Genomic DNA, 26,281 nt, shown 5'->3' on the forward strand with positions numbered 1-26,281 from the left:
CCATTATTTGTCCCAATAACCAATATTATAGATTAGTCATAGACATATGATAGAGAATTCAACCAAACATGCAAGTATCTACATAATCTAGATGTATGAAGTGATTGAAGTCGAGAATGTTAAGTATCTTTGCCATTGTTGTCAAAGAGGGAGAGATACACAAAAGAGGGAGAGATATACCATAGAGGGAGAGAATCATTGAAGAAGAAGAGAGATCTACCCAAGAGGAAGAGAATTATAGAGGAAGTTTTTGAACTTACAAAGATGAGAATCAGAAGAATGAAACTAAGGATATTTATCACTCATGGAAGTGAAATCTTTTGGATTGCATGGTAACAAAGAGGGAGATTGAATTCCTACAATGGTATGTATTGTAAGATGTATTGAGATGTTTCCATCAATACCTAAGAGGGAGATTGTTGGAAACTTACAATTGGAACAATTGTTGTTTTGTCATTGATGTCCAATCTAATGATAAGACATGTTGATATCTGATCTAAATATCATATCTAGTGATGATCGAGCAAATCTAATGTTAATTGAACATCAATATTGATCGAGCAAGTTAGTTAATGCTAAGCTAGAAGTTCTATAGTGACGGAGTGATTATGTGATGACCAAGTGTCAGAACTTAGTGATTGTCGAGTGATAGTATTTTGAATGTATATGAAGAATCCTAATTTCTAGTTGACTTAGTTGATTTCTTGAGATATGTAAACCATGTTGAAGAAAATATTGATGAGTTGGATTAGTAAATTCAAGTTGAGGATTAGCTAAAGACCTAATCGACGGATTCTAGAGAAGTTTCTAGAGTATGATCAATAAGGTGGATAGATTCATTGAATATGTTGAACTAGATCATAAACCCTAAGATCTATAGTGATCATGGAAAATGACAAAGCAAGAATTACCTACTTAAGGACGCATAGAGTTGAAGGAAAATATAGTGAGAGAAAAGAAAGAGAAAGGAATTGCTTGCACATATGTTGTTGAAGTTGACGAGTAAATCTAAGAAGAAGGCTTAAGTTTTAAAGGAGAAGATTGATTGCTTTACAATGTTGCAAAGTGAATCAAGAATAGAGATGACAATGGGGAACTTATCACTAAATCAACACACGAACCAAATAGTGCTATGAACCTGCAAAAGTGAGTTGTAATCATATAGATCAAAAACCTACTATTTTCTTTCTAATAATTGTGAATAATTTGTATTGAAATCATTTTAATTAAAGGTTGACCTAGCAGTCATTCAAGGACTTAACAGTCTATGTAAATCCTTTACCAATGTGACATTCTAAAAATCATCTCATAATGAATGAGTTCTCCATGAATAACTCTTTGTGTTCAAAGACACAACACCCTCCCAAAACAATAGACATTGTTTCTTTTATTTTAAAGAATAAAATTAAAAGTGATCTTTTAACCTAAAAGAAGTAAAGGCATTTACAATACTTTCCCATAAATATGTTAAAGCATCTTGTATTAAGATTGATTGATAAATAAGCCTTAAGACTTTCATAATAGAAATCATATATATTGATCAAATCAACTGAACATAAAGATTTAGATGTTATTTGCAGGCTAAAATAAATCATCTATTATAATCAAGATTCAATTCCACGTGAAATTAACCTAGATTACCAGAAAGCATAAGGTTTAAGGCATATAATAGCACAGTATGAAGAACCAACCAATCCATTACCATTTCTACTAACGATATGAAAAATATCACATTCAAAATAAGTAACAAAAATAACTATTTTGCAAATATGTTCTAAGAGTCAACCCCAAAAAAGTCAATCAAAGTAGCATATATAGCCACACAGGGATGAAAGCAATTTTTAAAAATAACTCCTCATAGAGTTACTGGAAAATACTAACTATTATAGTTAAACCTAAAGCAATCCAAAAGAAAAATTATCCAATAAAATTTTGGCCGAGGCACCCTATAGCTAATCTAAGTGCCAATTGTACTTGCTAGATCAACTTGATGATCTTGGTTCATGGGGGATATTTCCACTAGCTTTCCTCTATTCTTTGTTTTTTGTCTAGAACTCATTAATTTCCTTTTGTTGAGGAACCCCTACCTATTAAGTCCTTAGTTTCCAAATAATTATTACCTTACGAGCATACTCCAACTTTTTGTCTAACACCATCAAGTGGTTGTCATAGATGACCATCATGGCATTTTCTCAGGCTATGATAATGGCATTGGCAACTGAGACTTCCTTTATCTCTTTCATAGCATTTAATTTATTTTGGCAAGCATCTCCTATATCTTTTAAGTCTTTTTTAGGTAGGTCCTCATCGCCCATAATTTTGACCTCAATGCAATTGATGTCATTATCGTTGGATCTATTTCAGGCATTCCAATTCTTTTATGATTTTGGAATACTCATCTAGGCATTTCTCGATCACCATGTTTCTCCATTCTATATTGGTCCTGGATACGCATAGAAAATTAACACTTATATTTGTGTTTGACTTCTCTGATAAAAACTTGTCAACTTGATATTCTTCAATCTCGGTGATATCGGTAATAATTTCATCACATTTTTTTCTTCCTCTTGGGTACTCAAGTTAGACTCTAGGTCAGCCATTAACTGATCGGTTATGACCTTTGTCTCAAAAAGATGGGTAATGTTATTAGACTCACGAGAAACAATAAATTCTATCCATTCATCAAATGCTTTGACAACTAACTTATCTCCTTTTACCTAATTGAAGAAGTGTTGGTTTTTTGGGGAAGTAGCATCGACTATGAAGAGTGCACTTGGCTGAGACCCAATCTCATTATTTTGAATTACATGAATCTATTTTGCCATTAGCCAAATGGACTACTTAAGCTTCTTTTTCTCCTTCCATTTCTTCCAAATTCTAATAGTGACTCTCGTGTGCCCTACATCCAAATTTTTATATATGTGGCTCTGCTCACAGGTCCGAGAATAATATTTTCCATGGTATAATCCTGGGGCATGATGTATTCTAGGATCTTATCTATGGAAGGTTTATACTAATGAGCCACCCAATTCCCTATTTTCTCATTAAAATCTAGCAAAGCCTCTATTTTGGGATTCTTTCTCTTAGGGGTCTTGTCCATACATTTCCCAACCATATCTTTGATCAAGACATTCATAGGAACTATGCTCATTTTCTTACTGATGGACAGGTCAATCCAGTTTAATGTGGAAGGATTTCTCTTAGATAGAGGCATTTGAAAAATATGGGAGGTTGCAGTAGACATTAAGCCTAAAGTGTTAGCTCCACCTAAGGCTTGTTGGTTTCTTAGATCCATATCTTCAATTGAGTTTTTGATAGAAGAATTAGCCATGACTTCATTATCTATGGGTTCTTCACCAACACCTATTATAATGGTTCATTGAGCATTTCTCCTTCAAGTATGTGAACATGTCCACCTTGTTGTAGGTGTCTCTTAAACTATACCTTGAACCAAAGGTTCCACTTTAATTTTTGAGATGGGTGAACCTACAGAAGAACATGTGCCAATTTTGTTAGGATGACAGATAGGAAGTGAGGCTTCAAAACTAATGGGACCTCTCAAGGAGATTGAACTTGTTTGCCCCAACTTCAACATTCTTTTGTCTACCAACCATTTATCTATTCTTTCAATAATAGGACGTATTCTATGCTGCAGATCATCTTCTTCAGATGAATCTTAATCTAGTATAGGTATAGGAAAAGCTTCCACTTGTTGGGCATAAAAAGGGTCTACCTCCTCTTTATTCTCATGTGTTGGAAATATAGATGAAGTAACTGAGAGGGGAGGGGTGAATCAGTTACCACAAAATTAAAAAAATAAATCTCTTAGATGTCTTTACTTACTGCTGATATTAGGTAAACAGTGCAGGAATACTGTAACTCAGTAGATTAACTAATTACTGATTATCTAGCATTCATAGTCATTAATATGCTTGCAAAGATCAAAATAAATGAGCACAAGAGACACCAGATTTAACATGGAAACCCAATATGGAAAAAACCACCAAGTAACTAGTCACCGATTTTATCTCTTCTGAAGTGAGCCCTGTTAGGAGCCAACCCTGTTAAAGGTTACAATACACACTGTTAGGTGTGATCTTGTTAGAGGATTTAATCACCCTATTAGGAGTGGCCTGATTAGAGGTCTTTAGAATAATCTAACTGAACTGTCACCTTGTTAGAGGATTTACAAAATGGATGATAAACCAACTCTGTTAAGAGATTTGAAGTCATTGCTACAATGGTTAGAAATCAACAATAATTGACCTGAATGATATGCAACTTATCTTTTGCTAAGTATAGATCTTTGTTCTACTTTACTGGTTCCTTGCTGATCGAATACAACTTTGCAGCTCCTCCAAGATATCTAATCCTTCATCAAAATTTGCTCAATTCGCTTATTCCAACCTTATCCATATATTCACATTCTCACACACGCTCTAATTCACAACTTGAACATCTATATATATACCTTTCAGATTATCAAGTCAGCTTAAATATAGGTTCCAATAACTAAAAAATCATTACATCAGTGGGCCGCATGAAGCAATTAAACTTAATATCAAAACAGTAATATCCTTTGCTGGTCGACCAAGCTCGATAATCACTGCTTCAGAATGGTTTTCTAGTGTTAACCAAGTGAAGCTCGGTAAACACTATGGAATCTTGCAAAAGTCCTTTGGAGACCGAGTGAACTCGATGAGCACTGACTTTCCTTTGTTGTCCTAGTGAACTCGGTGGAAGTTAACTTCCTGCCATATTTCCTTCGATGATCAAGTGAGGTCAGTAGACACTAGCTTTCCTTTGTTGACCGAGTGAACTTGGTAGAAGCTAACTTTTCTTTATTGACCAAGTGAGCTCAGTAGAAGCTAACTTTCCTTTGCTAGCCTTGTGAGCTTGGTAGAAGCTAACTTATGACTAATATGACATTTGTGTAACATCAAAGACAACATTCAATTAACAATTGTATCCAACATCATGCTCTTCAACATTAGAGATGTCGATACATAACTTGAACTCTTCTACCTATTTCACAGTGAACCTATACCACCATATTTTTATTACTTCATAATCTTCTTCATAATGAGCCCAAAAATCCTCCATTTGTGGTTCGTGAATGAAAGCAGGGTGTAGTTCAAACTAAAACTGCGTAAAGCTCTTACTATCAAATCTTGAGTGAGTAGAGGAGGTAGGTAAGTTCAATGTCTTCGATTCTACTTGCAGGCCTAAAGTGTCTTGAATGCTTTTGCACATGTAACATGACCAAGCTCAATTGGGAAGACATAATGAAAGTCCTTTTTGGATTTATATTTTATTATCTACTTACTACAAATTTCAATCAAAATATAACAATCTAGGTAGTACCAGGGTAATTTTAGAGTTTTCCCTTCATAACTGCCAACTCTTACATACGTAAACTTAGGAAACTGAATGAAAAAGCTTCCATAAATGGTAATAAGTTGAGCCACCTTGTCTGTCAATCTTTGATGCTCTTTACCTTGAAGTTCACAAACAAGCTTGGAGAGGAAAGTGTCTTGTACTCTTTTAAAACCCTTGGGATTTTCCTCTTTTTGCAACAAAGGAGAATATTGATATATAGGCATATATATACCCAAACTTGATGTGGCAATCCTTCTCATTCCCGAGAACATGCCAAAATGTAAAACATGTAAGAAGACATGTAGAAGCCATAAATATTAGATGCTTGTGATAATCCTTCATGCAGTTTGTTTGCTATAATGTCTGCCCAATCAATGTACTTAATCTTGCTTAGGATTCTCTGGACAAATAAATACATCCAATTTTCCCAATAGAAGGTGTTCTTGTTGCCTTTAACTCTATTAGCAAGGGTTATCATGTATATGACTTGAGAATCATATGATCATGCATTAGAGGATGAGGGTGTTGGATACAAATAATTAATTGTGTGTTGTCTTTGATGTGACACAAATGTCATATCAGTTGATAGTCAATCCATGTCGTGCTCACTTGGTCAATGAAGATAGGTTTCCTAGTCTACCGAGCATTCTTGAGTTTACTCTATACAAAAAGTAGTATCTATCGAGCTCATTTGGGCGTTGAAGGAAGTTAAACAGAAAAGAGTGTTAACCAAAATCACTTAGTTAATGAAGGGGAAAGTTGAATAGAGTCAGTATTAACTGAGTTCCCTCGGTTATCAAAAGGATTTTGTAAGTTCACAGTGTTAATCGAGCTTCTGTTGGTTAACACAGGAAATCGCTTCGAAATCAGTTTCTACCAAGCTAGGTCAGCTACCAAAGAGTTTTCTTATTTTGACATGCATAGCTTAATTATTTTACCTATTGATTCTAGCCGAATATGGTTATGAATATTGGTTATTTTAATTCGTATTTGAGCTGACTTGACAATCTAAAAGGTATAAGTAAATGGTCAAGTTGTGATTTCAAAGTGTGTGATATGCAAGTCGAATGAGTTAAAAGAGATAAGAAGAGAGGAAGAGAACTTGAAGGATAAGAAAGTATCCTTGTGGAGCAAAAAATTATTATTTGATCAGGAAGGATCAAGTATGAACCAGAATAGAGATATATAATCAGCAATTTAGTTGCATCAAAATTAGGTCATTTTATTTTTACTCTCTAACTATTGTAGTAGTGATCTAAAATATCTTAACAAAGTTGGTTTAACAACCATTTGTAAATCCTCTAACAAAGTGGCAATTCCATTGAATTGTTTCAAGACCTTTTTCAAGGCTACTCCTAATAGGGTGATTAAATCCTTTAACAGGGTCACACCTAACAGTGTGTTTTTGTAACCTTTAATAGGGTTGGCTCCTAATAGGGCTCACTTTAGAAGAGTGAAAAACATTAACTAGTTACATTTGGTGGTTTTTCCCAAATTGGGTTTCCATGTTAAATCTAGGTGTCTTATGTGCTTATGTTATTTCTTTCATGCTTGCAAGTAATTACTAATAACATCTTAAGATCTACATTTACCAAATTACAACAAATTATCTATGCATACCAAGTATCAACAGCAATTAGTTTTATCAGTCTAAATTTTATTTGACATTCAAGGGATTTGGGATTTATTTTAGTAGCAATTGATTCACCCCTCTCCTCTGAGTTACTCCTCTTATATTTCCAACAATTGGTATCAGAGCTTTTGGTGCTTGCAGACAAGGTTTCAAGGACCTAAGCTAAAGATCAGGATGTCTTACAAGAGAGAGATTCCAAAGTTGAACAAAAACAACTTTGCAGCATGACAAGAACTTTTGAGGCTTCATCTGGCTACTATCAGTGATTTGGGATGCATATATCTTGATGAAGAATATAAAACTCTCACTGGAACATTATCAATTGAAGATATTTCTGAGAAGAAGAACCATAGCATCATGATGATTGACATTGCATCTACTCTCAGTTATGCTGAATTTGATGAGGTCAAAGATTGTAAAATTGCTTTTGATATGTGGAACAAACTAAAAGAAATCTATGGAGGAGATGATAATGCACGAAGAGCCAAAGAAGAAAGCCTTAGAGGAAAATTTGATCAAATGAGAATGAGAGAAGATGAAAATGTTGCAAAATATGTGGAAAGAATCAAGGCCAGTGTTAGCGCAATCAAAGCATCTGAACGAGAAATCAAAGAAGAAACTATTGTAAGTAAAATACTCAAAACTTTGGTTCCCATCTATGCAATTAGAGTATCTGCTATTCAAGAAAAGAGATGTGATCCAAATAACAAGATAGGCTTGGATACCCTAATAGGAAGATTGACAAGTTTTGAACTAGATAACTTTGACAACTATGTTCTTGCTTCCAAGAATATTGAGTCTGCATTTGAAGCTAAACTCTCACTCAAAGAAAAAGGCAAGAAAAAAAAAATCAATCAAAAATTGAGGAAAAAATTGAAAAAAGTTCTGATAGTGATCTTGAAATTGTTGAAGCTCTACTTGCAAAGAAATATTCTAGGAGCAAAGGAAAGTACAAAGGTAAAATCCCTCTAATATGTTTCTCTTGTGAAGAAATTGATCATATTGCTACTAGGTGTCCAAACAAAGAGAGCAAGGAAGAAAAGAAAAGCCACAAGTACAAAGGCAAGAAGGAATTCAAAGGTCACAAATCCTACAAAGAAAAAGGTAAGAAAATTTGTTTTATGGCTAAATATTTTGTTAACAGTGAAGATGAAATAGTGTATATTACTGTAAAAGATGAATCTGATGATGAAGGAGACAAGATAGCACTGGTCTCTCATGTTAGTAAAAATGACACATGGATCATAGATAGTGGATGTTCTCACCATATGATTGGAGACAAAACCAAGTTTGAACATTTTGAACACTATGATGGAGGTAGTGTAAGGTTTGGAAACAATGAAGCTTGTTGCATAAAAGGAAAAGGCCGTATCTCATTAACCAATGAACTTGTATGTGACCATGCCTATTGGGTTGAAAGACTAAAACATAATTTACTAAGTGTAACACAACTAAACAACATTGAATTCAAGGTAGAATTCATGAATGGCAAAGCAAGATTATTGGATAACAAAGAAAATCTGATTGGATCAGGTAGGAAAACAAAATGTAACCTATTTTATCTTGATCTTGGTGACTGTTCATGTTTTATTGCTCAAGTAGAAGAAAGCTGGCTATGGGATAGAAGACTATGTCATGTAAGCTTTGATAATATAGTCAAAATAAGAAAACTCAAAAGAGTAAGAGGTCTAGTTTGAGAAAACCTGATGTTGGATTATGCAAGAATTTCCAAATTGGTAAAATGGGAAAGACTAGTTTTAAAAGCAAAAACTATTAGTCAGAAGATCTCTTGGAAATTATGCATACTGATTTATGTGGACCCATTGGAATAGAAACTTATAGTAAAGAAAACATTTTCATTCTTTTTGTTGATGATTAGTCTAGAATAATGACTATTATGTATCTGAAAGAAAAATCAAAAGCTTTTGACAAATTCAAATAGTATCTAGCTAGAGTGGAAAAAGAAACTAGAAAAAGATTGAAATGCTTAAGATCAGATAGAGGTGGTGAATTCATCTCAAATGAATTCAACAATGTCTGCATTGAAAGAGGAATCAAAAGACAAGTATTAGCCCCTGATACTCTTGAGTAGAATGGAATAGCTAAAAAAAGAAATAGATCCATCATGGATTGTCCAAGGATACTAATGATTGAGAAGAATGTTGCTATCAAATACTAGAAGGAAGCTATTAGTTCATACTTTGAACCGATTTTAGATGAAGGACTCAAACAAAACTCCCTATGAACTATGGTATGGCTACAAACCCAATGTAAGTTACTTAAAAGTATTTGGCAGCAAATGTTATATCTTGAAAGAATCTAGAAAAGGCAAATTTGATGTAAAAGGTGATGAAGGTATATTCCTAGGATATTCCTACAGAAGTAGAACATACAAATGTCTGAATTTGTCCACTCACAAGATCATAGAAAGTTAACATGTGAGAATTGATGAGTTTGTAGAAAAGACTGAAGAAGAAATAAAAAAGGAGCCAGAAGATTACTAAAGATTTGTCTACTATGAACCTGATACATTCTCAAACACATTTGACAAAAATAAGACTTCATCTCTCGAGCTCTCCAAGTCTCCATCAGTTACCGAATAGCACGAAGTGCAAATTGAGTCACAGGGACTCGAGTCACATTCAAAGGCTACCGAGTTATTGCATACCGAGTCAAAAGAACCTAAGCCATAGATAGAAGGACTTGAGCCTGAAATTGAGATTCAAAACACTAGTAAATTTAGGCCTAGTTTGCAACATGAAAAGGTCTCAATTTCAACACAAGTTGGTCACTAAAGCCACCAAAGTCGTCGTCGGATAAATTTGGTCAATTTTCTGCCACATTCATTGCGCATCAAAATTTTGACTACATAAACGTCGATTTACCGACACAAATTTTGTCCATTTCTCTATCCAGCCTAAACTGTTATTTTCCCAATTTCGATGTAAACTTGCCCAATTTTGAGTTGGAATTCTAACGATAAACCCTTAGCTTTCGACGTCGGAGCCATAATCGCGACGTAAATGGTGCCAGTTTGGTGTCTTAATTGCAACGAAGATTGGTCGCAATTGAGACCAACATATGTCGCAATTGAGATGCGCTGTCCCATTTTTTTTAAAGCTTTTCTCTCATAGGAGCGTTCAAAACTTCACAAAACTTGATTATAAAGCATAATTTCTTGATGCATGAGAGTCAAGGTATCATACACATTTCTTCCTCCACACCATTGTTTCATTTGTCAAATGATTTATTTTATACAAAACAATGGGAAGGAGGAAGAAATGTGCACGATATCCTATTTCCACTGAGCAATTATGCTTTACAACTCAAATTTTGTGGAATTTAGAAGGCTCCTATGAGAGCAAAGGCTTTGCAATAATTGGCACAGCGCGTCTGAATTTTGGTTCCTACAGGGAAGAATAAAATTAGGAAATAATTATTTATCAGGAATGAAAGCCAATAATTTCATCTATTTTTCAAACAGATGAACGTGACAAAAAAACTTACAGTCCTAATCACATCATCATAAGAGCACATATATAACTATAACTATAACTGTCTAAAACCAACATAATTTACAAATATCCACAATTCAAATATTATCCCTTGATGTTTTCTTTAATAATGCTCCAATGACTTAGGGCATTCAGTTAGAAACTTCAAAATTAATGTTATCAAGTTAGATGTCATTTCATAGCCACCAAGGATAAGGTCCATAATAAGATTCAATATATCTTCATCCATAATGTATATTAATGCTATCAAGTTAGTTTTTTATATTAATAAGATTCAATAACTCTTCATCAATATACCTCTGGTTCTTGATGGAGACGTGCTCCAATCAATAGGAAATGTCATCATGAAGCAGGAGGTGAGGTTGAAGGATTTTATGGAGGCATTCGAAAGTTAATTACAGAGGAAGAGATTTTAGCCTGGAAGAAGTTGTGGCCAAAAGAATCGCTAGAATGATTGATTGTTACATTAGAATTATCTTCATTTAACATTAAAGCTGCATGCATATTGGAATGGCTGACATCATCGTTAAGTGCATTTGATGATAGCACATTGTTTAGGATCTACATAGAGAATGTCAAGAGTGTTGTTGACAACTTTTGTATTTCTTTTGGCTTTAACATTGATGACTGTGTTCCAACTATTTTGGGCTAATATTTGCTTCACAAATGGCCGATGCATATGAATCTTGTGCCAATAGAATGACTTTTGTTGAAGTTAACCATAATGTATACATATATTTGTAATCATTATAGTCAGGATGACAATTGTTGCAGTTCACTTGCCCATTGAAGAGTTGATTTTTTTATGATGGCACAACAAAATGTTTTGAACCATAGATTGCTTATCCTAAAAATCTTTCATCATCCTCCAAAACTGATCAATAATAATGCAATATATTGTAGTATTAACTATTTAAATTATTCCTGCAAATGAGGAACTTAATATAATTTGATTGAGCAACCTTATATTTTGTACGTCGCCATTTTGTATTATACCTCAAACAAAAAAATGATGGTGCCATGTGATCAAGACAGCAAAAATCTCTATGGAATGTACAAACCTTGGCACTAGACTTCTTCTCCATCTACGAGGCATTCAATGTTGGAGATAGAACCTTGTATCTACTCCACAAATAATGTTCTTACTAAAGTTGTTGCGGCAGAAAGTTCTCATAGGTTAGTTCTAATCAGGTCTGGTGAATAATATGTGAAAACATCAATACAACCAAGGCACTAATTTTGTCCCATTTTCCTCATGTATGAGAGCCTTGAAGAGAAGCTTGGATAAAAAGAAATTAGTCGTATGGATTAACTTAATAGTAGCAAAATTGAAGACAAAAATTGTTGGCGGTGAACTACTTAGGCTAAAAATACAAGAAAAAGACTGGTTGCAATGTATGGGCTATCCTAAGTGGTAGAAATGGTCATAGTACAATGAAGTTCACAGTTTCAATTAATCTAATTTTTAATTGAAAATAAATTTCATTGTATGGAAATATGAGGGCTTCTTTTACAAACTTTTGTTCATTTATAAGAATTTTAAGAAACTTTTTTTGTCAAATTTTAAACCAAAAGGATTGCATTGAGCTAATGTTTGAAACTCTACCAAGAGGAAATTGAACTAAGGCATCAAAATCTTAACACACTATATTATAACAATTTCATAGTTAAGAGTTGTGCTTGTAGACAACATCCAAATCTTATCTGGTGGGTGCCTCTCATATTAAATTTTAAAATTATTTTTTTCTAGTTCAACATGGAATGACCTTTCATGTTGGTTAGTCTACTAACCCTAACTCATCTCATCTAGGTCATATCAGATCTTGATAAAGGCTAGTTTGCAACAATTTAACTTCTAATAGCTAGTTTGTAAAAGTAGTTAAAATAACTTGTTAGGAATACAATTATCTTCATAAGGAGGTCTAATTTGCATTCTCAGTACAACACTCACCCAAATATGCTTTCAAAAGGTATTTAAACAAAAATTAGATCTTGACAAAATTAGATATGAAAGTGGAAATGCTAATTAGGTGATGTACCTCTTCTTCATCTCGTTTGCGCTTGTTTTCCTTAACCTTTTCGTGAAGATTTGCAATGTACTTATCAAATATCTCCTGACAGAAGCTTTCATCACTAATTGCCCTAAATATTCATATCCAATATATTTATAGCTACTACTAGTAACTACCTTTAATTACTCACAATAAGATTAATTCCTGATAGTAGCTCTTTTACCTGTATGCTTCCGCATCTTTGAGAAAAGGTATGCAATCCTCCCATTCTAAGGAAGCAACAATTTCCTAAAATGGAAAAACAATATATAACTAATTTAACGTTACATAGATAGAAATTCGTTTATGATAAGAATAGAAATTCATTCATATTTAGGATTTTTAATGTACAAAACTCTGTGAAATTTTACTCCAGGTGTAAAAGTAGTAGAGGAAAAAGAGACTGCATTAGAAGGAATTTTTCCAAAATGAATAATGTAAACCTTTAGAGAATAAAGCAAAGCCATGAAATCATCTGCCAGCGTTTCCCTCCTTTTTGCTTCTTTCTCTTCCTTTTCCTTTACTTGTTCAATCACTTCTTCAAACACAAGCTGCAAGCAATACACAGGATGTCAGTAAGACCTAACAAAATCATATATCCCAAAACAACTTGCATTACTTTCAAAATTTGCAATTGTTTCAGTTTAACCTAATAAAAATCCATTATCCATTAATGAGAACAGACTAATGCATTTGTGATAGCGATTCACTTCCAGCAACTACTTACCAGTGCAAATGAGTCAAAACATAATATAGTTGATGCAATGATCGAATCAGTTAGGAACCAGAGTCATATGGAACATAAGGATAAGATCCTTGTTTGTATAAATAGTAGTTACTAGGAACATAACAATATGTGACAACATTGTTCAAAGGCAAATACCAAATACTTTTATTGTGAAGTCTTCTATAGCTGAGACAAAAAATCTAGAAATGTAACCAGAACAAACCTTAAGATTTGTTTCAGATGCAGCAGCCAAATCATATAGTTCCCCAATGGAGGCTTTGAACTTGTCAAGAGTCCATGTTGATGTTACTGCGAGCTGCAATCATTACATCAAAAACATTACAATATATTTTACATCCAATGGAAAATCTTAAAGCACAAAAGGCACACATTTCTTGACTCCATAGCATCTTTTATGTTTGATTTGTCCTCCTGGTACTGCCAAAGATACATATTCAAAAAATGGTTACATCAAAGGAGTCAAACATACATTGCATTGAGTAATAATGATTGCAAGCTTGATTATGAAAGTGCAATTAAATCTTGCAATCAAATCATTAAAATATATGCAACTGTCTTACCTGCTTTTTCATCCCTTCTGCAACATCTTCAAACAAATCCTTGGGTGGTGAACCAGATGTATTTGAAGCAGGCTCTTTGCTTTATGATCCTCCAGTTCTTTGCTTTATCAAAGAACTAGAGGATCATAAAGCAAAGAGCCTGCTTCAAATGAAGTGTGTCTTTGCTGTAAGCAGGCCAGTTGCTTTATGATCCTCTAGCAATCTTTGAAATTCATCCTGATTTTTACGTTCTTTTTGGCACAGTTCTTCCTGCATATAAAAATATTCAAGTCATTCCAATATACAAAAATAAGGCAGATGAAAACTATGGAAGCACACTACTCTCTCATTCTAGACAACCTTTTGAATCGTTTGTACTTCTTCCTCCTTCAAATCAGATATAACACGTCAAAATTTTAGGATGTTCTCAGGTCATTAGGTATGACAGCTTTTGGAAAGATAAGATGCCTGTAACCAAAGCCATTATCCACATAATGACAGCAAACTATTCATCAATCAAGGTAAAAACCAAACAGCTTTCCAAACATAGGCATTTCACAGCTATGCCATCTCCAGTGTGCCTTCCAAATTCGAGCACAACAATATGGGTTCTTAGATTACACCAAAAGCAGGTCCAAAGAGAAAGTTAGATAAATTTCGTAGGTTAACATGTGTATTCAACACAAAATCACAATTTCCTACAGGCAAGACTTTAAGATAGAAAAAAAAGAATGTGAATTTGAGATTTGTTGGGATACCTTGCAAAGTCATTACAATTTTAGAGATTCCTGACTTCAGAATTCATAAAAGAAATGGAATAATGTTTTAAGGAAGCTCAATTGGGGTTATAAAACCCAAGCATGAAATTGAGGAATAGGACAAAGAATGAAATGCCATTAGTTTATCAATCTAATTTCGTGTTCATGTTTTCTGCTCACCATAACCTTCCTACCCATCTCAAATATTATAATGTGAGAAAATGCCGAAAACTCACCTTGGTTGAGCGGCTTGTCCACCCTTTTGATTCCCTCCACTGTTGAAAGAACTAAAATATATCAAAAAATTAAGTGTTAGTGAAACTACTTGAACAAATGAAAGGGAAAAGTTAACAAATTTTGTAGAATCTAAGGGACTTATTGTGAATTAAGTAGACTTCGAGATCATTTGATTTCTAACATATGATAATAGATCACACTATTGAAAAACTGATATAACAAGCATACAATATATTGAAAAATAACAACAATAAGCATTACATATTGTAAAAACAATAATATGTACCAGAGATGCAAGGGGTGAGGACGGCATCTCCTATAACCATACAAGTCCCCACAAGGGCTAGTATTAACAAACATCTCTTGGCAAAGTTACTTTGTTCAAGAGCTTCCTTTATCCTAATGGCTCTATTGGGTTGTCTACCTGCAACTTCAAGTGTATATGAGGAGAGTTTCTTGTCTTCTTCTTGGTGATTGGGTATCATGCTGACATTTTCATGGCGGAAAATCAAAGAATAAAGAGAAAATGTTCCACCTGCAAAAGAAACCATCCCTTTAAACTTAGAACACATGTTTTCACATCAAAAAGATCAAACTTTGACCTAAAAACAAAGTGAAACTAGAGCTATTATAATCTTACCATCTCCATTATCATTGGCCCACAATACAATGAAGACGTATTTGATGAGGGGCAAAAGAGTGAGAGAATATATGATCAAAGACAAAGCCCCAAGAATGTCATCAAGATGTTTGATGCCATCAAGAAAAGTACTCACATACACATAAAGTGGTGATGTTCCTATGTCCCCATAAACCACACCAATACTTTGAAACGCCAATTGCACAGCTGCAACCATGCTCAACATCTGAGAAATAGGATTTGTCATAAAGCGATGTTAGAATAGTTACTAAAATGGTCATAAATTATGTTGTTATAGTAAAAGAATACTTTAACTTAAGAGAAAAAAACTATACAATATTAAAACATGATATCGTGCTTTAAAAACTAAAAAGGTACCTATAATGAAAAACTTCATTTTGACTTGCTAATTGGTTGTCACTATTAACTATAAGCTTATCTTTAAAGTTTGAGCTTCACTTGGTTTTAAGAATAGTTAAATATTCTCTACTTAACAGGGCCAACCATGTGAAGGTAGAAGCTCATTTGGCCCTTCCCCCCCCCTAACATCACTCTAAATTCCCCATTAACATTTAATAACATTCAATTCATCCATTTTTGAAATATAAAATTCAATCATTATAATCACATGATAACATTCATTAACACATAAAATTCATAAACACACAACATTCACGAATAATTCATTAACACACAACATTCAAGAGTAAGTCATTCATGAATAATCATCTCTTTTTTGCTTTCTTGCCATTTCTTTTTTTCATAAAATTTCTAAGAGGAATATCAATGTCCTCATTAGGATCCCCCTCCTCTACTGGTTCTAACACGTCTCCTCCTCATCCGTTCAAGAACACCATGAGGCCACTGCACCAAAGGGGGGCCCGCTGCAATAACAAGTACTTCATGAGGTTAAATTCCCACCATTTTATATTAGTGAATTATGAGTTTTTATTTAAGTAAAAGAACTATAAATCAAAAAATTAATTTAAAAGAACAAAACATAGATTTTCTTTACCTGAATGTGCCACATGATCTACCTACTGATCAATCTAAACATCCTCTAGCACTCGTTCAGCACGACATGATTCTATATCCTCAACACAAAAAGGTTACACCAAGTTCAATTAAAGATGTTAAATTGTATTAATAATTACATAATTAGTTTTAAATAACAAATGAGCACCTCCATTGACGGTACGATGCACATCAGGGGCTTCATGATGCTGTGTATGATCTGTGTCAGGATTAACAGGCTGCATTGCAATGTCATGCACATTATTATCAAATAAATTGTTGCTCAAGTATTCAATTTCTAATTTTTTTTGGCATATTTACCTGTGCACATGATGTAGGAGACTATTCGGTTGGGGCAATGGAAGCTTACCGTAGGCGTTCAGCCACCGCTGCATAGCCTTGCTTGAAGGCAATTTTTTTGTGTTCTTCTGTGGCCTCCAGATTAAAATCAATGCCCTACATTTTTTATTAATTAACAAAATTATTTGCATTTTATAAATAATTTTTCTTTGCAATTCATTTATTGCTACTTACAATGCGTGCTTTGATTTTCAAATATCCCCCAGAGCCAAGTTTGTGCTACCCAACCTTTTCCAGCCTCGCCTTTGTTGCCTTTGATGTGTCCTGCAACCTATGAAAAGTTTGAAATATGTTGGATGATATAAAGAGAATACTAGAATCATTGTGGAAACATTTACTTCACTTGGGTTTGATGTCTTTGGAGGAAAAAATGTGCCATATGTATGGGTTCAATTTCCTGGTCAAAATTCATGGGATATTTTTACTGAGATCCTTGAGAAAGCACATATAGTTACAACTCCAGGAAGTGGGTTTGGACCCACAGGTGAAGGTTTTATAAGGGTGAGTGCCTTTGGTCACAGAGAGAACATATTAGAAGCTTCATTTGTCAATATATCTTATGTAGGATTTATGCCCAGATTGAGATTGAGATTTATAAGCAATTGTGTTAGCATATGAATTACATACCTTTCATATTTACAATAACAAAATTTAAATACCAAAATTGAGGATTATGCGTGGTAGTATGTTGGAGAAATAACTCCTATTTTAGGGATTTTGACAAAACAGCATAGCGAGAAATATTGAATTCAAAAGGATGAGAATCTGAAGGAACAAGAGGTGCAGGTGAAGGTTCAAATCACATGAAAATTCATTTGTACACACTATGAATTTTTTTGTACATTATGTTGTATTTTAAGAGTGCTCCCCGAAGGTAGATGTGTTAGGCTTGGTACTTTGTCCCTTTACTTCACTGATATATGTGTTTGAATTAGTCTACACACAAATAATTAACATGTTACCAAAGCTGATATGCCTTTGTGAGCTTGCAAAGAGCTAAGGAATGGAAGAGAAAGATTGGAAGCAAGGTGATATCAGGAAAAATCTCTTAATGAGTTTCCATCTTTACAGTTTCCACAAGAGAAAAAGCAAGGATTCCCTAAAAAGGATAATCTATTGGTTGGGTATAGACACATAATCCATGTGATCAAAGCTTCAGCAGCAACGAAAAATACTAAAAAAGAAGAATGGATTTTAGATGTGGTGGAAATGCTCAACTTTAAATTCTTTAGGATTCTCAGACTACATTGTTATCTGAAGATAGAGATTAGATTTTGTGATGCTTCACACTTAAATCTGATGTATAGTGTATATGCACTTCTTTTTTGATATGCAACAAAGCACAAAATGGAATTGATGACAGTATAAAATAACAATCACTAATGGCAACATTATATATTGTTATCATAGTTAACAGAATACTACAAAATATGGGATTTGATATCTTCAATGATGGATTTCATCAAGATTTACATGCAAATTAAGTGCATATTTGATGCACACATGACCCAAAAGAAAACAAGGGATAGGAAACTCAAGATAATCAGCAATTATTGTAAAAGAAAGGGAAAGTCAACAAGTATAGTGGTCAAGGCGTTGCCTATTTTTATGACTCAAAATCTAACATGGTACATTGTATCACAAGATTCGGTTGTCACAATTTTGAGTAGGAATTTCTTAGTTGAATTAGAGTTTGAGTTCAGCGAAGATAAAATTTGAGAAAAGAACCCATAGGAGACATAGGCTCTAAAATTTGTCACTACATATGAATAAAGGGCTTCATTTCGTCAATATATCTTATGTAGGATTTATGCCTAGATTGAGATTGAGATTTATAAGCAATTGTGTCAGCATATGACTTACATACCTTTCATCAATAGATAGATTAAATTGAGCTAGTTGAAATTGTTGATACTGAAGTTGAACCCTAAATTTTCTCATTAATATACTAGTAGTTAATACTATTGCATACCTTTTTGGATTTTCTGGTGCACTTTCTTTTGGCGGACGTTGCCCTTTCTCCTTTGCATCCAAAATGAACTCATTTCAGTCCCTCACTGAAACAAAGGGAGGATGCTCTTACTTCGGGTTGTGGACAAGGCTCTTTCTATATGTGTCCCTCACAACCTTAAGATGTCTGGCAGCTTTTTGTAACAATTTCTTATGATCAAAAATATTACTACCAAACTCATGCTCTATATCTTTGATGAGCTCATCTTTTAATTTTTGAGATTGGTAGTTCCACCTTTTAAGAAAAAACACAAAATTGTTAGATATAGCTAGTATAAGAAAAGACTCGAATGAAAGGAAAAATGTTGCACCAATTAATGATATGAAAAAAAATAGTGGGATAAAATTAGTTCAGTTATGATGTACAGCAACCTAGTATGTATGGCGGGCCCGAATCTTCACAGTGTGAGGTTATAAAGCCTCCTATAAAATGTATCATTTCTTGCAAAAAATGTCATGGGATAATTAATAGTAAAAACCATTAAAATGAATCATATGAAAGAAGACTCCCACTTTTGGTTCTCTGTAGAAAAATTAGGTAGTATCTTCTACTCAAAGCATGAAATTGCAATGTACCAAATTACTAAACTAGAGAATTACTGGTATAGACAAAAGGTCATTGATAATTCAGATGATCCTACCAAACCCCTAATAAAAAAGAATCCCAGAATAATTAAACAACTTGCACAATATGACACACTAAAGGTCATGAGGCATCACTCCACATCAAAAGCCCTTGCATTCACCACTTCCTATCATTTTTACATCTTGCAAGAAAATCCTTATTACAATATAAAAAATAATTATTTAAAGTACCTCGAAGCTTAGGACATTTCAAAGGCATTAATTCATTATGGTCAACAACGATGTCTCCATAGATCTTGTGCTAGAAACACGGGTAGCTCCAAGAAATGACGGTGAATTATCACCAATAGATATACTATGATCCGCATTTGGCCTCATACAAGACGGTGCATCTCCTACCACAAAAAAAACAATACACTATGTGATGCATCCCAAGATTAAAGTACATATTATCAACTCATAATTAAAACAAAACCAAATATAGAAAAACAAGGATTTACCAGTTGGATGTCCCTTTGTTGCCGACATTACAGTCGGCAATCTCGTACAGGCATCTGTCAACCTCGTAGGAGTCTCCTGCACTGGATGACTTGAAAAATACATTGTTAGCAAAGACATTCTGAAATAATAAAGTAAGAGTTAAGAAGTTTTGAATGTTCGAAATAAAAAATTCCTTCTAACTTGTCAACTAAAATATTATTTTACCAGTGGCAGTTGGAACTCTGCTACTACCGCCCTCACCGCGTTGTCCTTGACCATGTTCTGGATCAATTCCCAAAAATTCCTGTATAACAAGAATTTAGTAGTTAAATTTTCTTACAACTCTTTAAAAAAATTGCATAAATAAAGTATTTTTGCACATATTACATATTTTACTTCACAACATAAAAGATTATAAAATATAAATCTTTATGAACTTTTGTTATAACTAAATATTCATTGGAGCTTACTTCATAATGCTGAGCTTGCGCTTTCAATTTTGATAGCCTCTTCCTCATCTCCTCGGGTTCCTCATCAATAGAAATTCACCATCAAATGTCATTTCATTCAACTAGATACAAAATCAAAAATCCATTCAAGAATCAATTTATGAAATCATTACACACCAATATATCAAATCAACATTCATTCAATCATCACTATCAACATTTGTAAAATCATCAATCCTGAATCCATCAAAGCAAACCATTCAATTGTCCACCTATCATCAATTGGGAATCAAATATCAAAATAACCAAACAATCAGACTAGTAAGCAAACAATCAGTCACTTATACAAGCAAATATCAACTATTCGAGTATCAACCATTCTAGCATCCAATCATTTAAATATTTATAATTAATACATCAATTGGTCAAGCGTCCACCCATCAATCCTTCAAGAAATGATAATAAAGAGAAATCAGACAATTGACAATGATCTATCAAATACATCAAGATATCGATTTTGAATTCTAGTTAGTACTTGCAAACTAGATAGGTTCTGGGCCCATAGGGTGGGCTAAGGATTGGAGGAATGGGGTTTATTATTACCACTAACAAACTAGGGACAGGGTACTTGGTTTTGTCACTGTTTCAGGGATGGGACCTTTTAACTCAGCAGATTTTCAAGGTATTTACGAAAAGTTCACACTTAATCAATTGAGTATTGTGCTATGATGTATTCATTCAAGTATTATTGATCTTTAGCAAGACAATTTTAAGGAGAATTATTGCATAAAATCAAGAGAAGTTCTTGTTATCACTTAGGTTTACACCCTTGACCAAGGCCAATGCGTGAGGACAACCTAGTGAAACAATGGAAACAACCTCCAAGCTGTGGGACTTGAACTATGAGGTTGAGTCTCCAGAGAGGGTCGGATTCCTCTTACTATCAGCGTGCACCTAAGTACTCTCAGAAGGAAAAGGGGAAGAAGGAGATGCAGAAAAGTACTCTACCCTACCTAAACTATGAAGGTGATGCACCAAAATAGAGTGTTCAGACTCATTTCTACCCATGTATTGTAATGTCCCTTTACTGATTTTTTATGATATTTCCAGCCTCAAATCAGAACTTTAAAATCAAACAACCAATATTACAAAGATTGAAAACCCAAACTCAAACCAAAAACAACCCCGAAAACACCCAAATCGGCACTATTCAGCACAAAGGCAAACTCTGTATGAGCATGCACATGGAATGGCTTCAAACTCTCATCCTTAGCCTTCTTGGAAACCTACAAACTCCCGTTCTTGGGTCTCCTTCTCCACAGGTTTGGCAGCCTCTGAAGAACAACAAGAAAATTAGCAAGAATCAAGATGTAGAATGAGCCCAAAATGCCTCCAAACCCCTTTTAAAGAGGGCATAACCCTAACTCACGTCCAAGAGGGGTTAATAAAATATAATTTAATAATAATTTTTATTTATTAGTCCATTGGTTTCCAAAGATTAGCCCCTTTTTCTGAAATTTCACCTTTTTGGAGCCTGCCTGCCTTAACAAAGTTTATTTTATTTTTAATTATTTGAATAGGGGACATGACAAGTCCTCCCCTCCCAAATATTGCTTGTCCTCAAGCAATGAAGGTTGGAATTCTCAAGAATATGTGCTCCTTCCCAAGTTGCATCCTCTAGTGGTAATCCTTTCCATTTGACCAAATGCTCTATGATGCTCCTATTTCTCAACCTTTTCTCTATTGTATCCAAAATCTCTTCTGGTATCAAAACTAATTTCCCTTCATCATCAAGAGGTGGTAATTCTGTAGATACTATGGTTTGCTGGCCTAGAACCTTCTTTAAGAAAGATACATGAAAAATATTATGTATTTTGCTGTTTGGTGGGAGCTCCAATTCATAAGCTACCTCTCCTACCTTCTTGATGATTTTATAAGGCCCATAGAACCTTGGCTTGAGTTTCTCTGCCCCACTTCTCTTCAAGGTGCTTTGCTTATATGGCTGCAACCTAACAAATACCAAATCTCCCACCTCAAAAGATCTTTCAATCCTTTTCCTGTCAGCATATATCTTTTGTTGGTTTTGTGCATGTTGTAGATTATCCTTGAGGGACCTTATTATGTCTTGGCTTTGCTTGATGAAATCACTTGCTGCGGGTACTCTACTATCGAAAAGTATTAGATCAACAAAGGAAAGGGCATCATAACCATAAAGAGCACGAAAAGGAGGCATACCAATAGACATGTGATGAGATGTATTGTAACAATACTCCCCTAGGTGTAACCATTTCACCCAAGCATGTTGTTGATTTGAAACATAGTTCCTCAAATATCCTTCTATCCATTTATTAACTATCTCTGTTTGTCCATCTATTTGAGGGTGATAGCTAGTACTAGGAGTGAGTTTAGTTCCTACCAAATGAAAGAGCTCCTTCCAAAAAGAGCTGAGAAATCTACTGTCCCGGTCACTAACAATGTTTCTAGGCAAACCATGTAATCTAAAAATTTCCTTGAAGAACAATTCGGCCACTTGTGATGCCTTGAAATCAGATGTGGTAGGAAAGAAATGTGCATACTTAGTTAGTCTATCTACCACCACATATATGCAATCCTTACCTTGAACCTTGGGCAACCCAGTGATGAAATCCATCGAAATACTTTCCCATTTTTGTTCGGGAATAGGAAGTGGCTGCAACAACCCTGTAGGAAAATTTTGCTCACTCTTGCTTTGTTGGCATACCATACATTCCTTAATGTGTTTAAGGACATCCTCCTTCATACCCTTCCATGAAAACCGCTCTTGAATTTGCCTGTATGTCTTGAAGTATCCCTGGTGACCAGCCAAAGGTGTGTCATGAAAGGCCCTCAATATCCTCTCCTTAGTTTTTGACCCTAGCACTAAGAAGATTATGTTCTTGTAATAAATCAATTCATCAAAAACCTTGTACCTGTTATCATCCACTAACTTATCCAAAATCTTGGTGGCAAATGAATCTTTAGCATACTCTAAAATTATGGAGACTTTCCAATCAGCAGAGATAGATGATAAGGAACACAAAGTGGGATTTCTTGAGAGAGCATCAGCAACCACATTATTCTTTCCTTTCATGTATTCAATATCAAAATCATAATCTTGCAATTTGCTTACCCATTTTTGTTGACGATCATTCAAATCCCTTTGGTTCAAGAAGAACCTAAGGCTATTATGGTCTGTCTTTACAATGAATCTCCCACATACCAAATATTGTCTAAACTTATGAAGTGCATGCATGATTGCCAACATTTCCTTATCATAGATGGAGTACCCTTTCTATGATTGATTTAATTTTTGACTCTCAAATGCTATTGGATGTCCCCTTTGAGTTAGGACAGCCCCTATACCTTCTCCTGAAGCATCACATTCAACAACAAAAGGTAAAGAGAAATCTGGAATTGCAAGCACAGGGCATGAACTCATTACCTCCTTAAGCTTATCAAATGTTATTTGTGCCTCTTCTGTCCAAACAAAAGCTCCTTTCTTTGTCAAATCAGTCAAGGGGGCAGCAAGCTGAGAAAATCCCTTGGCAAATCTCCTATAGTAGCTACACAACCTAAAGAAACCTCTCAACTATGTAAGATTGGTGGGTGGAGGCCAATCCAAAATTGCTTGGATTTTTTGTTGATCAACCTGTACTCCTTTAGAGCTTATAATATGTCCCAAATATAGGATCTCTTATTCATACAAGATTGAAATGTTGCAGGTGCATTAGTGAGTCCAAATGGCATAACAAGAAATTCAAAGTGCCCATAGTGACATCTGAAAGCAGTTTTTTCCACATCTTCACTCCTCATTCGGATTTGATGGTAGCCTGATCTTAAGTCAATTTTTGAGAAGTATACAGCACCATGTAACTCATCAATAAGTTCATCTATGCATGGTATGGGATACCTATTTTTTATGGTCTTCTTGTTTAGAGCCCTATAGTCTATACACATTCTCATTGTACAATCCTTTTTCTTGACAAGTACCACAGATGATGCAAATGGACTAGAGCTAGGCCTTATGAATCCCATGTCCAGGAGTTCTTTAATAGTTTTTTCAATTTCTTCCTTATAACCTCTTGGATGGTGGTGTGGGGTTGTTATAACTGGTTTGGCACCCTGTTCTAACTCTATAACATGCTCAAAACCTCTATCTGGTGGTAATTCTGGAGGCAAATCATTGAAAACTATACTATTCTTATCAAGAATATTTTGAATTTCAAAATGGAAATTACCTTGATTCTTTGGAGAGCTTGTTGGTTGGATTATGACTCCTGCTGCCCATGTTACTTGTCCTCTTCGAAAAGTCCTCTCCATCCTCTTTGCAGAGACCGCCTTAGGTGATCCATTCGATAACCCTCTCAATATGACTTCTTTCCCATTGGAATGAAATTTAAACTCCATAGTTTGATGGTTCATGTAATAGCCTCCGATAGAGTGCAACAATTGAACACCCAATACAAGATCTGTCTCCCCAATACCAACCACATAGAAGTCATCACATAACTCATAATCTCCTAAGGTCATCTTGAGTTGTTTCACCACCCGTGTGCAAGACATAGTGAATCCATCAGCTACAGTAACATTGAATCCCTCAAAATCTTTTGCTTTAAGCCCTCTTTTCATGACAAATCCCTCATCAATAAAATTGTGAGTTGCCCCACTATCAAGAAGAACAGTCAACCTTTGCCCTGCTAGTACCCCTCGAATTCGGAAGGGATGGTATCTTGGGACTCCTGATAATGCTGCTAAAGTGCCATCCTTGCTGATTTCTTTTACTTTCTCTTCTTCTACCTCCTCCCTGGTATCATGAAATTCCTCATGCTCATCTGAATCAAATTCTGAAGCAACTTCAATATAGTGCACTTGACCTTTCCCCAAACATCTGTGTCCTGGACCCCATGGTTCTCTACAAGTAAAACAAAGCTTTTTCCTTCGTAATTCACTCCTAGTCTCTTCATCTACCTTCTTTTTTGCCACATTTGTCACATCTTTTGGTGGTAGTGTTGGGAAAGTCTTTTTCTGAAAATTTCCCTTATGTTTCCAAAGATTTGGGGGTTTTTGATTAGTGATTGATTTCATAGGCACGCAAGTTTCAAGTTGCAAGCTTCTTTTGATAGCTTCCTATAAGGTTGAGGGTGAGAAAGCCTTAACCAAACCCTTAACAGAATCTTCTAAACCATCAAGAAAAAGATAAACGATCCTCTTTTCACTCATATCAGGTACCATAACAGCCACTTTTTGAAATTCTTCTATATACTCATTAACTGATTTGCTTTGCTTCAACTTTGACAATTCTTTAAAGTACTCTTCATCATCCTTGAGGTCAAATCTATCTATCACCCTTTGACTGAAATCTTCAAATGTAGTTACCTGATCGTGACCTTGAGTAGTCATTCCATGATACCACCAATCATAGGTTGCATCTTCCAAGTGTAGACTTGCAAATTGAATAGCATCACTCTCTTTCATGGGGTTAAGTGTGAAGAAAGTTTGTAATTTTTGTAGCCATGCTCTAGCTGAAATTTTATTTGTTCCATCAAAAGTAGATGCTATAAACTTGCTTATTTTATTTTTGAGCTCTCTTCCACTTGTGTCATGCTCCCTCCTGTTCTCTTTCTTGGGCATCAAAGCGTTCATCATATCCACATATTCTCTAAAAGGAACTGAACTACAAAAGTCATCATCTAAGCCATTGTAAGTAGCTCTTAATTTAATCAAATTACTTGTAACCTCTTCCACTAGATTAATGGCTGGATTTGGTACTGGTGGCTCATCTGCAGGCAAGAAAATAGATTTGGTTGATTTAGATGGTGTGGATCTCCCATTTCTTGGCTCCTCTGAAGTGCTCCCTTTCTCATT

At 34.7% G+C, this 26,281-nt stretch overlaps 1 pseudogene; it reads right to left on the bottom strand.

The window, feature by feature from the left end:
• Positions 1-26,281, bottom strand: part of LOC149554334 (wall-associated receptor kinase 17-like) — a 225,611-nt pseudogene that overhangs the window by 152,700 nt on the left and 46,630 nt on the right.

The sequence above is a fragment of the Cupressus sempervirens genome, chromosome 5 (genome assembly GCF_028749045.1).
Source record: "Cupressus sempervirens isolate cs-2001-9-10 chromosome 5, ASM2874904v1, whole genome shotgun sequence".
Classification (NCBI taxonomy): Eukaryota; Viridiplantae; Streptophyta; class Pinopsida; order Cupressales; family Cupressaceae; genus Cupressus; species Cupressus sempervirens.